Source organism: Phalangium opilio, unplaced genomic scaffold (genome assembly GCF_054372755.1).
Source record: "Phalangium opilio isolate 3A_F unplaced genomic scaffold, DU_Popi_V2 ptg000077l_1, whole genome shotgun sequence".
NCBI classification, from domain to species: domain Eukaryota; kingdom Metazoa; phylum Arthropoda; class Arachnida; order Opiliones; family Phalangiidae; genus Phalangium; species Phalangium opilio.
This window is the reverse complement of record NW_028324185.1, coordinates 3,754,594-3,768,112: the sequence shown is the minus strand read 5'-3', so window position 1 is coordinate 3,768,112 and position 13,519 is coordinate 3,754,594. Positions and strand designations below refer to the sequence as shown.

At 41.0% G+C, this 13,519-nt stretch overlaps 2 long non-coding RNA genes across 5 annotated transcripts; one reads left to right on the top strand and one right to left on the bottom strand.

The window, feature by feature from the left end:
- Positions 1-4,445: 4,445 nt before the first annotated feature.
- On the top strand, positions 4,446-6,300 carry LOC149656827 (uncharacterized). 3 transcript variants are annotated; one of them, XR_016369962.1, is made up of 3 exons: positions 4,446-4,537; positions 4,621-5,517; positions 5,592-6,300. It is a non-coding gene; the product is annotated as an uncharacterized LOC149656827 (long non-coding RNA). The 3 variants fall into 3 exon arrangements; XR_016369961.1 differs by having other exon boundaries at positions 4,473-5,517; positions 5,592-5,985; positions 6,053-6,300; XR_016369960.1 differs by having other exon boundaries at positions 4,475-4,892; positions 4,965-5,517.
- A 4,197-nt stretch (positions 6,301-10,497) lies between these two features.
- LOC149656826 (uncharacterized) lies at positions 10,498-11,543 on the bottom strand. Of its 2 annotated transcripts, XR_016370033.1 has the most exons (3): positions 11,281-11,542; positions 10,813-11,206; positions 10,498-10,745 (listed from the first exon to the last, which is right to left on the bottom strand). It is a non-coding gene; the product is annotated as an uncharacterized LOC149656826 (long non-coding RNA). The 2 variants fall into 2 exon arrangements; XR_016370032.1 differs by having other exon boundaries at positions 10,498-11,206; positions 11,281-11,543.
- Positions 11,544-13,519: the final 1,976 nt, after the last annotated feature.

The window sequence follows — 13,519 nt, the reverse complement described above, 5'->3', positions numbered from 1 at the left end:
TCGCCAACACCCTCTCCGCCTGCCACCGGAACGCCAACACCCTCTTCGCCTGCCACCGGATCGCCAACACCCTCTTCGCCTGCCACCGGATCGCCAACACCCTCTTCGCCTAGCACCGGGTCGCCAACACCCTCTTCGCCTAGCACCGGATCGCCAACACCCTCTTCGCCTAGCACCGGATCGTCAACACCCTCTTCGCCTGCCACCGGATCGCCAGCACCCTCTCCGCCTGCCACCGTATCGCCAGCACCCTCTTCGCCTACCACCGGATCGCCAACACCCGCTCCGCCTGCCACCGGATCGCCAACACCCTCTTCGCCTGCCACCGGTTCGCCAGCACCCTCTCCGCCTGCCACCGGATCGCCAACACCCTCTCCGCCTGCCACCGGATCACCAACAACCTCTTCGCCTGCCACCGGATCCTCAGCACCCTCTTCGCCTACCACCGGATCGCCAACACCCGCTCCGCCTGCCACCGGATCGCCAACACCCTCTCCGCCTGCCACCGGATCGCCAACACCCTCTCCGCCTGCCACCGGATCGCCAACACCCTCTCCGCCTGCCACCGGAACGCCAACACCCTCTTCGCCTGCCACCGGATCGCTAACACCCTCTTCTCCTGCCACCGGATCGCTAACACCCTCTTCTCCTGCCACCGGATCGCCAGCACCCTCTTCGCCTGCCACCGGATAGCCAGCACCCTCTTCGCCTGCCACCGGATCGCCAACACCCTCTTCGCCTGCCACCGGATCGCCAACACCCTCTTCGCCTGCCACCGGATCGCCAACACCCTCTTCGCCTGCCACCGGATCGTCAACACCCTCTTCGCCTGCCACCGGATCGCCAACACCCTCTTCGCCTGCCACCGGATCGCTAACACCCTCTTCTCCTGCCACCGGATCGCTAACACCCTCTTCTCCTGCCACCGGATCGCCAGCACCCTCTTCGCCTGCCACCGGATAGCCAGCACCCTCTTCGCCTGCCACCGAATCGCCAACACCCTCTTCGCCTGCCACCGGATCGCCAACACCCTCTTTGCCTGCCACCGGATCGCCAACACCCTCTTCGCCTGCCACCGGATCGCTAACACCCTCTTCGCCTGCCACCGGATCGCTAACACCCTCTTCTCCTGCCACCGGATCGCTAACACCCTCTTCTCCTGCCACCGGATCGCCAGCACCCTCTTCGCCTGCCACCGGATAGCCAGCACCCTCTTCGCCTGCCACCGGATCGCCAACACCCTCTTCGCCTGCCACCGGATCGCTAACACCCTCTTCTCCTGCCACCGGATCGCCAGCACCCTCTTCGCCTGCCACCGGATAGCCAGCACCCTCTTCGCCTGCCACCGGATCGCCAACACCCTCTTCGCCTGCCACCGGATCGCCAACACCCTCTTTGCCTGCCACCGGATCGCCAACACCCTCTTCGCCTGCCACCGGATCGCTAACACCCTCTTCGCCTGCCACCGGATCGCTAACACCCTCTTCTCCTGCCACCGGATCGCTAACACCCTCTTCTCCTGCCACCGGATCGCCAGCACCCTCTTCGCCTGCCACCGGATAGCCAGCACCCTCTTCGCCTGCCACCGGATCGCCAACACCCTCTTCGCCTGCCACCGGATCGCCAACACCCTCTTCGCCTGCCACCGGATCGCCAACACCCTCTTCGCCTGCCACCGGATCGCTAACACCCTCTTCTCCTGCCACCGGATCGCCAGCACCCTCTTCGCCTGCCACCGGATCGCCAACACCCTCTTCGCCTAGCACCGGGTCGCCAACACCCTCTTCGCCTAGCACCGGATCGCCAACACCCTCTTCGCCTGCCACCGGATCGCCAACACCCTCTTCGCCTGCCACCGGATCGCTAACACCCTCTTCGCCTGCCACCGGATCGCTAACACCCTCTTCTCCTGCCACCGGATCGCCAGCACCCTCTCCGCCTGCCACCGGATCGCCAGCACCCTCTCCGCCTGCCACCGGATCGCCAACACTCGTTTCGCCTGCCTCCGGATCGCTAACACCCTCTTCTCCTGCCACCGGATCGCCGGCACCCTCGTCTCCTGCCACCGGATTGCCAGCACCCTCTCCGCCTGCCACCGGATCGCCAACACCCTCTTCGCCTGCCACCGGATCGCTAACACCCTCTTCTCCTGCCACCGGATCGCCAGCACCCTCTTCTCCTGCCACCGGATCGCCGGCACCCTCTTCGCCTGCCACCGGATCGCTAACACCCTCTTTTCCTGCCACCGGATCGCCGGCACCCTCTTCTCCTGCCACCGGATCGCCGGCACCCTCTTCTCCTGCCACCGGATCGCCGGCACCCTCTTCTCCTGCCACCGGATCGCCGGCACCCTCTTCTCCTGCCACCGGATCGCCGGCACCCTCTTCTCCAGGCACCGGATCGCCGGCACCCTCTCCGCCTGCCACCGGATCGCCGGCACCCTCTCCGCCTGCCACCGGATCGCCAACACCCTCTCCGCCTGCCACCGGATCGCCAACACCCGCTCCGCCTGCCACCGGATCGACAACACCCTCTTCGCCTGCCACCGGATCGCCAGCACCCTCTCCGCCTGCCACCGGATCGCCAACAGCCTCTCCGCCTGCCACAGGATCACCAACAACCTCTTCGCCTGCCACCGGATTGCCAGCACCCTCTGCGCCTGCCACCGGATCGCCAACACCCTCTCCTCCTGCCACCGGATCGCCGGCACCCTCTTCTCCTGCCACCGGATCGCCGGCACCCTCTTCTCCAGGCACCGGATCGCCGGCACCCTCTCCGCCTGCCACCGGATCGCCGGCACCCTCTCCGCCTGCCACCGGATCGCCAACACCCTCTCCGCCTGCCACCGGATCGCCAACACCCTCTCCGCCTGCCACCGGATCGCCAACACCCGCTCCGCCTGCCACCGGATCGACAACACCCTCTTCGCCTGCCACCGGATCGCCAGCACCCTCTCCGCCTGCCACCGGATCGCCAACAGCCTCTCCGCCTGCCACCGGATCACCAACAACCTCTTCGCCTGCCACCGGATTGCCAGCACCCTCTGCGCCTGCCACCGGATCGCCAACACCCTCTCCGCCTGCCACCGGATCGCCAACACCCTCTCCGCCTGCCACCGGATCGCCAACACCCTCTCCGCCTGCCACCGGATCGCCAACACCCTCTCCGCCTGCCACCGGATCGCCAACACCCTCTCCGCCTGCCACCGGAACGCCAACACCCTCTTCGCCTGCCACCGGATCGCTAACACCCTCTTCTCCTGCCACCGGATCGCCAGCACCCTCTTCTCCTGCCACCGGATCGCCAGCACCCTCTTCTCCTGCCACCGGATCGCCAGTAGTATAGAGCCGCACTTCCTACCTCCGTAGGTGTAGAGTGTAGGTGTAGAATTTCAAGGTCACCCTCTGCCACGCCCACTTGGGAAACTCGCGCGCGCCCCCTGGAAAACTCGCGCGCGCCCCCTGGCGCGCCCCCTCGCGGGAAAACTCCCGCGCGCCCCCTGGCGGCTGCGCCCCCTCGCGGGAAAACTCGCGCGCGCCCCCTCGCGGGAAAACTCGCGCGCCCCCTCGCGGGAAAACCCTGCGCGGGAATCTGGCAGTCCTGTCTACAACTGTCTCTGTGACGTCATTGGCGGGAAAATCTACAACTGTATTTGTGACGTCATTGGCGGGAAAACACCGTGCGCCGCCCATTGGGAAACTCCTCCCTTCTACAACTGTATCTGTGACGTCATTTGAAGAATTGTATTTGTGACGTCATTGATAAGAGACGAGAATGGATAGCTTTAAACGTACATGACCAAGGGTTAATGATAGGCTGGAAGTTGCGCAATCCATTGTAATTTTTAGTTTGACTCAAAATTTTAACCTTTTTTTCAAGGAGTTTATTTTGATTATGGTATTGTTTTTAATGGTAATTAAAAGTCAGTCTCTTCTACAACTGTGACGTCATAGATAAGAGACGATAAAAACTTTAAACGTACATTGCCAAGGCTTAAATCTTCTACAATTGTAGCTGTGACGTCATTGATAAGAGACGAGAATGGATAGATTTAATACATTGCCAAGGGTTAATGATAGGTCTCTGCTGGATGGTAATTAAAAGGTACACGTAAAAGCGTAATTAATATATAAGAAATTCATCTTAGACGCAATAGTAGAAAGCGTAATTAGTCTCTGAATGTAGAGTTATACTTACAAAAGGAACAAAGATTTGTCAGCCCAAACGGAATCAAATACCAGTACTTAGTTTCAAAATACAATCACAGAAAAGTAAGCGTGTGAAAATACTCTCCTTTCAAATCTATCGCATTCAAAACAATACACGTTTAATTTTCTATTAGTATCGTACTAAAACCAACGCTGGAGGCAGAGGCTACCCCGTTTACAAACCAACACCAAATGTCAGGACTCGTCCTAACGTGTCTAAACCTAACCTGCCTCCAAGTTATAACGAAGTTATCACTGATTCAAAATAAATCACCGATAGGTTAGTAGTGGTTTGAAAGCAATTACCTATACTAAACCAGACTATTTTGGTAAAGATGTCGTACTTGCAATGGTTTAATAGTAGCAAAATTTCTTCCAACATATAAATGTTTAAGGGATTTGTTTTTTCCAGCTAAATCGGCATCGAAATCTGAAAGGACTCGACTTTAATTTGAGCTGTTAGATTGTCATACCTTTTGAAATAACTAGTTTTTCAGGCATTTTCCTCCTGTCGTATGTTTATATTTATTACCAACGTTCCAATCAAGGTACTAGAACCTATTTTGTTATTCCCTATTGAGGACTGATACGGGTGTAGAGTTATACTTACAAAAGGAACAAAGATTTGACAGCTCAAACGGAATCAAATACCAGTACTTAGTTTCAAAATACAATCACAGAAAAGTAAGCGTGTGTAAATACTCTCCTTTCAAATCATTCGTATTCAAAACAATTCGCATCTAATTTTTCTATTAGTATCGTACTAAAGTCAACGTTAGAGGCAGAGGCTACCCCGTTTACAGGCCAACACCAAACGCCAGGACTCGTCCTAACGTGTCTAAACCTAACCTACCTCCAAGTTATAACGTTATTACGTAAGGTGGCGAGAAGAAATTCCACCACAGAATTTGTATTAGTCTTAGACGTCGATATGATGCCCAACTATAACCTCCACGAAATGTTCCTGGAGTATGCCTGAGAAAATAGGCTCTTTCTCGAATCTCGAAAAGATGATAAAACTGTTTACGTTGTACCCGCATTCGAAATGAAAGAAATAGCCCAAATACCCAAGGATAAAACGGACAACGTTTGGAAATGATGGGCGCCCACCTCTTTTACATCGAGCTTTGTTGGAAATGTCAGAAACATATTGACTACGAAGCCTGGTATAGAGAACCAATGACTAATAAGTTAGCTGTCATTTTTGAAGTCTTGTGGAGAGATCCTTGGGAACCTTCTTCTTCAGCAGAAATTCAGCGCCTTATCATGATGAAAGGTTTAGACAATATGACTTTAATTTAAAAGTCAAGTAAGACCAAGATACCACCGTGTGTAGAAAGAAGAAACCATCGATAACTAACCCATTGATTGATATCTTTGTAGGTTTGCGAATTACACGTTGTAAGATACTAATTTTCAGTTTTAAATAACGCTTTTTGTCATCCATTATGGCCTGAAAATGGCCAACTCATTCCATAAAGAAAAGGATACCGATCAAGAAAAGAGCCGTATCTTATTTCGACAGTTCAAAACTGAACTAAAGGAAAAATATCCAGACTCCTCCAGGAGGTGCTACTGATCTCGAAGCTTCCATTTACATGAAAAACAAAGAAGTAATTTATCAGGTTAGTTTTAAAGAGTAAGTAAAAAGAAAATCAAATCTACCTTCCATTGTGTATAAAAACACTGGTCCCGGAAGCTTTGGAACAGATTTTGGCTGTTATGAAAAAACTGTCTCCATTGAGGAACTCTATTTAGATAATATAGGAGTTAAATGGTGTATAGTCGTACAAGTTATTCTTATAATGACGTTATTTAATGTAAAGATTTGTATTTTAAAATAGGGATTTTGCTCATAAACTTGCATTGGTTTTGATAAGTAATCCAAATGTACCTTTTCATACTTTGGACCTATCAAATAACCTAAAAGAAGATAAAGGTAATATATTTACTAACGAAAAAAGAAATATCAAAGACAAATAAATAACAACAATAGCTCTTCATTGTATTTCTTAATGAAATATCTCTTGTCAATTAATTGTAAAGAAAAACAGAAAATAAATGTTACCAATAAACATTGTGGTGAACTTTTTATGAGGATATTATTTCTGCATTTTTCATAATAGCGCTGAGCTGCCTATCTGTACGAGGTTGAATTCAGGGTTCGTACAAACCTGGGAAACTGGGAAAACTTTCAAAAATTCAGTGTTTTTTCTTCTTGGCGGTCTAGTGTAAACATGTTTTACTGTGCTTTGGTGTGTTTTATTGTAGTTTTGTTGTGGTATAGTGTAGTTTTAGAGTGTTTTATTGTAGTTTTATTGTACCTTAGTGTATTTTTTTGTGTTTTACTGTGTTTTATTGTAGTTTTTTTGTATTTTATTGTAGTTTTATTGTACTTTTAGTGTATTTTATTGTGTTTTATTGTACCTTAGTGTATTTTATTATGGTATAGTGTAGTTTTAGAGAGTTTTATTGTACTTTTATTGTACTTTTAGTGTGTTTTACTGTGTTTTGATTTGGTTTTATTGCGTTTTACTGTGTTATGGTGTGTTTTTATTGTAGTTTTAGTGTATTTCAGTGTATTTTGTTGTAATTTAAGTTATTTGTCATAAATTCACAAAGTTTCTGTAAGACTCAATATCATATTGAACATAATAATACGTGGAACAAAGTATTTAGTTTATTTAGTTTATTATTAGTTTATTTAGTTTATTATTATTATTATTAGTTTATTATTATTATTAGTTTATTTAGTTTATTATTATTATTTAGTTTATTATTATTATTAGTTTATTTAGTTCATTATTAGTTTATTATTATTAGTTTATTTAGTTTATTATTATTATTTATATATATTGTGCATTTATAACATTAAAGTAAAACGAAATAAATTTCCTTACCTACATCCCCAATATAACTCCAAAATTATTATGATATTTTTCGTTTGAATCAACTAACCATTCCACGAACATCTGTCACGACAAAACGGAAACAGTAGGTGTACCATTTTTGAAACGCTTTTCACCCAATACCAGTTCAATATAAACCAACTAGTTTTTTCTACCTTTGGCTGCATAGTGATAATTTATCTTGGTTTAGTGTAGTTTTAGAGTGTTCTATTGTGTTTTATTATAGATTTATTGTACCTTAGTGTATTTTATTTACTTTTACTGTATTTTATTGTAGTTTTATTGTAATTTTAGTGTATTCTATTGTGTTTTACTGTGTTTTGTTGTAGTTTTATTGTACCTTAATGTATTTTATTGTGTTTTACTGTATTTTATTGTAGTTTTATTGTAATTTTAGTGTATTCTATTGTGTTTTACTGTGTTTTGTTGTAGTTTTATTGTACCTTAATGTATTTTATTGTAATTTTAGTGTATTCTATTGTGTTTTACTGTGTTTTGTTGTAGTTTTATTGTACCTTAATGTATTTTATTGTGTTTTACTGTATTTTATTGTAGTTTTATTGTAATTTTAGTGTATTCTATTGTGTTTTACTGTGTTTTGTTGTAGTTTTATTGTACCTTAATGTATTTTATTGTAATTTTAGTGTATTTTATTATGGTATAGTTTAGTTTTAGAGTGTTTTATTGTACTTTTAGTGTATTTTATTGTGTTTTACTGTGTTTTATTGTAGTTTTATTGTACTTTTAGTGTATTTTATTATGGTATAGTGTACTTTTAGTGTGTTTTATTGTACTTTTTGTGTATTTTATTGTGTTTTACTGTATTTTATTGTAGTTTTATTGCAATTTTAGTGTATTCTATTGTGTTTTACTGTGTTTTGTTGTAGTTTTATTGTACCTTAATGTATTTTATTATAGTATAGTGTACTTTTAGTGTATTTTATTGTACTTTTATTGTATTTTATTATGGTATAGTGTATTTTATTGTGTTTTACTGTATTTTATTGTAGTTTTATTGTAATTTTAGTGTATTCTATTGTGTTTTACTGTGTTTTGTTGTCGTTTTATTGTACCTTAATGTATTTTATTGTAATTTTAGTGTATTTTATTATGGTATAGTTTAGTTTTAGAGTGTTTTATTGTACTTTTAGTGTATTTTATTGTGTTTTACTGTGTTTTACTGTAGTTTTATTGTACCTTAGTGTAGTTTTAGGTTTTCGTGACACCTTAAGCAATATGGTTTTTGTTGGGGCATGCAAAAACATTTTCAAATTTAAAATAGTCTTTTACAACGTGATTACCGTGACACCAATCGGGAATATTGTGCGGTAATTGTGAGGGGCGCGTCATAACATAATTGTACTGTAGAAATGAAAGTTTATAATGTGCTTTAACTCGAAAACCTCTTGTGCCGAAAGATAGTTTAAAATGTTTGAATCGAGACACTCACCGGTTGCAGCGAGTGATTCTTCCAGTTCAGTAGCGATATGAGTTGGTAAACAACCCGAATAAAGATCATGCCGAGAAGCGAGTTCATACTCGTATAGTATATTAAAAGTTTCGCGCAACGCTACTTTAGCCAAGGTATACAGAGAAGGTATGTTCGATAAAGACATGACTAACAGTTGTTTTTATAAAGCGAAAACAAGGTTGGCGTCAAAGGTAATTTGAAATATACGTATGACGTCAAGGTTATCCGTGATAAAAATATATTTTTATCACGGTATAGGCGCTATATTATTCACCTTGAGGTATAGAGAACCAACCTATTCGTTATACGTATATTTCAAATTACCTTTGACGCCAACCTTGTTTTCGCTTTATAAAAACACCTGTTAGTTATAACGGAGCAAAATATAACACGGTATAGGCGCTATATTATTCACCTTCAGGTATAACGAAGCCTCGGATCCTAGCTAGCTTAATAGTATTTTATTGAACGAAGTCTATAACCAGCAACTGTTGGAAGAATCACTCGCTGCAACCGGTGAGTGTCTCGATTCAAACATTTTAAACTATCTTTCGGCACAAGAGGTTTTCGAGTTAAAGCACATTATAAACTTTCATTTCTACAGTACAATTATGTTATGACGCGCCCCTCACAATTACCGCACAATATTCCCGATTGGTGTCACGGTAATCACGTTGTAAAAGACTATTTTAAATTTGAAAATGTTTTTGCATGCCCCAACAAAAACCATATTGCTTAAGGTGTCACGAAAACCTAAAACTACACTAAGGTACAATAAAACTACAGTAAAACACAGTAAAACACAATAAAATACACTAAAAGTACAATAAAACACTCTAAAACTAAACTATACCATAATAAAATACACTAAAATTACAATAAAATACATTAAGGTACAATAAAACGACAACAAAACACAGTAAAACACAATAGAATACACTAAAATTACAATAAAACTACAATAAAATACAGTAAAACACAATAAAATACACTATACCATAATAAAATACAATAAAAGTACAATAAAATACACTAAAAGTACACTATACTATAATAAAATACATTAAGGTACAATAAAACTACAACAAAACACAGTAAAACACAATAGAATACACTAAAATTGCAATAAAACTACAATAAAATACAGTAAAACACAATAAAATACACAAAAAGTACAATAAAACACACTAAAAGTACACTATACCATAATAAAATACACTAAAAGTACAATAAAACTACAATAAAACACAGTAAAACACAATAAAATACACTAAAAGTACAATAAAACACTCTAAAACTAAACTATACCATAATAAAATACACTAAAATTACAATAAAATACATTAAGGTACAATAAAACTACAACAAAACACAGTAAAACACAATAGAATACACTAAAATTACAATAAAACTACAATAAAATACAGTAAAACACAATAAAATACATTAAGGTACAATAAAACTACAACAAAACACAGTAAAACACAATAGAATACACTAAAATTACAATAAAATACATTAAGGTACAATAAAACTACAACAAAACACAGTAAAACACAATAGAATACACTAAAATTACAATAAAACTACAATAAAATACAGTAAAACACAATAAAATACATTAAGGTACAATAAAACTACAACAAAACACAGTAAAACACAATAGAATACACTAAGGTACAATAAAACTACAATAAAACACTCTAAAACTACACTATACCACAACAAAACTACAATAAAACACACCAAAGCACAGTAAAACATGTTTACACTAGACCGCCAAGAAGAAAAAACACTGAATTTTTGAAAGTTTTCCCAGTTTCCCAGGTTTGTACGAACCCTGAATTCAACCTCGTACAGATAGGCAGTTCAGCGCTATTATGAAAAATGCAGAAATAATATCCTCATAAAAAGTTCACCACAATGTTTATTGGTAACATTTATTTTCTGTTTTTCTTTACAATTAATTGACAAGAGATATTTCATTAAGAAATACAATGAAGAGCTATTGTTGTTATTTATTTGTCTTTGATATTTCTTTTTTCGTTAGTAAATATATTACCTTTATCTTCTTTTAGGTTATTTGATAGGTCCAAAGTATGAAAAGGTACATTTGGATTACTTATCAAAACCAATGCAAGTTTATGAGCAAAATCCCTATTTTAAAATACAAATCTTTACATTAAATAACGTCATTATAAGAATAACTTGTACGACTATACACCATTTAACTCCTATATTATCTAAATAGAGTTCCTCAATGGAGACAGTTTTTTCATAACAGCCAAAATCTGTTCCAAAGCTTCCGGGACCAGTGTTTTTATACACAATGGAAGGTAGATTTGATTTTCTTTTTACTTACTCTTTAAAACTAACCTGATAAATTACTTCTTTGTTTTTCATGTAAATGGAAGCTTCGAGATCAGTAGCACCTCCTGGAGGAGTCTGGATATTTTTCCTTTAGTTCAGTTTTGAACTGTCGAAATAAGATACGGCTCTTTTCTTGATCGGTATCCTTTTCTTTATGGAATGAGTTGGCCATTTTCAGGCCATAATGGATGACAAAAAGCGTTATTTAAAACTGAAAATTAGTATCTTACAACGTGTAATTCGCAAACCTACAAAGATATCAATCAATGGGTTAGTTATCGATGGTTTCTTCTTTCTACACACGGTGGTATCTTGGTCTTACTTGACTTTTAAATTAAAGTCATATTGTCTAAACCTTTCATCATGATAAGGCGCTGAATTTCTGCTGAAGAAGAAGGTTCCCAAGGATCTCTCCACAAGACTTCAAAAATGACAGCTAACTTATTAGTCATTGGTTCTCTATACCAGGCTTCGTAGTCAATATGTTTCTGACATTTCCAACAAAGCTCGATGTAAAAGAGGTGGGCGCCCATCATTTCCAAACGTTGTCCGTTTTATCCTTGGGTATTTGGGCTATTTCTTTCATTTCGAATCCGGGTACAACGTAAACAGTTTTATCATCTTTTCGAGATTCGAGAAAGAGCCTATTTTCTCAGGCATACTCCAGGAACATTTCGTGGAGGTTATAGTTGGGCATCATATCGACGTCTAAGACTAATACAAATTCTGTGGTGGAATTTCTTCTCGCCACCTTACGTAATAACGTTATAACTTGGAGGTAGGTTAGGTTTAGACACGTTAGGACGAGTCCTGGCGTTTGGTGTTGGCCTGTAAACGGGGTAGCCTCTGCCTCTAACGTTGACTTTAGTACGATACTAATAGAAAAATTAGATGCGAATTGTTTTGAATACGAATGATTTGAAAGGAGAGTATTTACACACGCTTACTTTTCTGTGATTGTATTTTGAAACTAAGTACTGGTATTTGATTCCGTTTGAGCTGTCAAATCTTTGTTCCTTTTGTAAGTATAACTCTACACCCGTATCAGTCCTCAATAGGGAATAACAAAATAGGTTCTAGTACCTTGATTGGAACGTTGGTAATAAATATAAACATACGACAGGAGGAAAATGCCTGAAAAACTAGTTATTTCAAAAGGTATGACAATCTAACAGCTCAAATTAAAGTCGAGTCCTTTCAGATTTCGATGCCGATTTAGCTGGAAAAAACAAATCCCTTAAACATTTATATGTTGGAAGAAATTTTGCTACTATTAAACCATTGCAAGTACGACATCTTTACCAAAATAGTCTGGTTTAGTATAGGTAATTGCTTTCAAACCACTACTAACCTATCGGTGATTTATTTTGAATCAGTGATAACTTCGTTATAACTTGGAGGCAGGTTAGGTTTAGACACGTTAGGACGAGTCCTGACATTTGGTGTTGGTTTGTAAACGGGGTAGCCTCTGCCTCCAGCGTTGGTTTTAGTACGATACTAATAGAAAATTAAACGTGTATTGTTTTGAATGCGATAGATTTGAAAGGAGAGTATTTTCACACGCTTACTTTTCTGTGATTGTATTTTGAAACTAAGTACTGGTATTTGATTCCGTTTGGGCTGACAAATCTTTGTTCCTTTTGTAAGTATAACTCTACATTCAGAGACTAATTACGCTTTCTACTATTGCGTCTAAGATGAATTTCTTATATATTAATTACGCTTTTACGTGTACCTTTTAATTACCATCCAGCAGAGACCTATCATTAACCCTTGGCAATGTATTAAAAAGTATATCTGCTGGATAATCAAGTTCGCTACTAGCCATAAGTTACTGTATTCAGATCTATCAAATTCTCTCCGCCATAATAATAGTCATGTCTTTATCGAATATACCTTCTCTTTTTACCTTGGCTAAAGAAGCGTCGCGCGAAACTTTTAATATACTATACGAGTATGAACTCGCTTCTCGACATGATCTTTATTCGGGTTGTTTACCAACTCATATCGCTACTGAACTTGAGTTACAACAGCCAATGAAGTATTTCAGTGCGACTTGATCGATCTACGAAATCTTAAGAAATATAATAAAGGGTTTCAATATATTCTAACTATTATTGATATCCTCTCAAAATATGCTTGGAGTCTTCCTTTGAAAAATAAAACTAGTAAAGAGGTTTTGAAAGCTATGCGGAGAGTTATTAAAGAAAGAAAGCCGTTACGAATTAATGTTGATCAAGGTAGCGAATTTTTATCAAAATTGTTTAAAGATTATTTAAGAAAAGAGGGGATAAGTCTTTATACTAGTGTAGGTGCGATTAAATGCGGAGTAATTGAAAGGTTTAATAGAACTTTAAAGGATAAAATCTTCAAGTTATTAACTAGAACGAAGAAACTAAATTACATTGATGCCTTACCCAAAATAATGAAAGCCTACAATTCAACTGTACATTCAAGTACTGGTTTGGCTCCTGTTGATGTCAATATGCAAAATGAGCATTTAGTGTGGAAACGTCTGTATGGTAAACAATCTAGGGCAAAACCACCAATGTTAAAGGTCG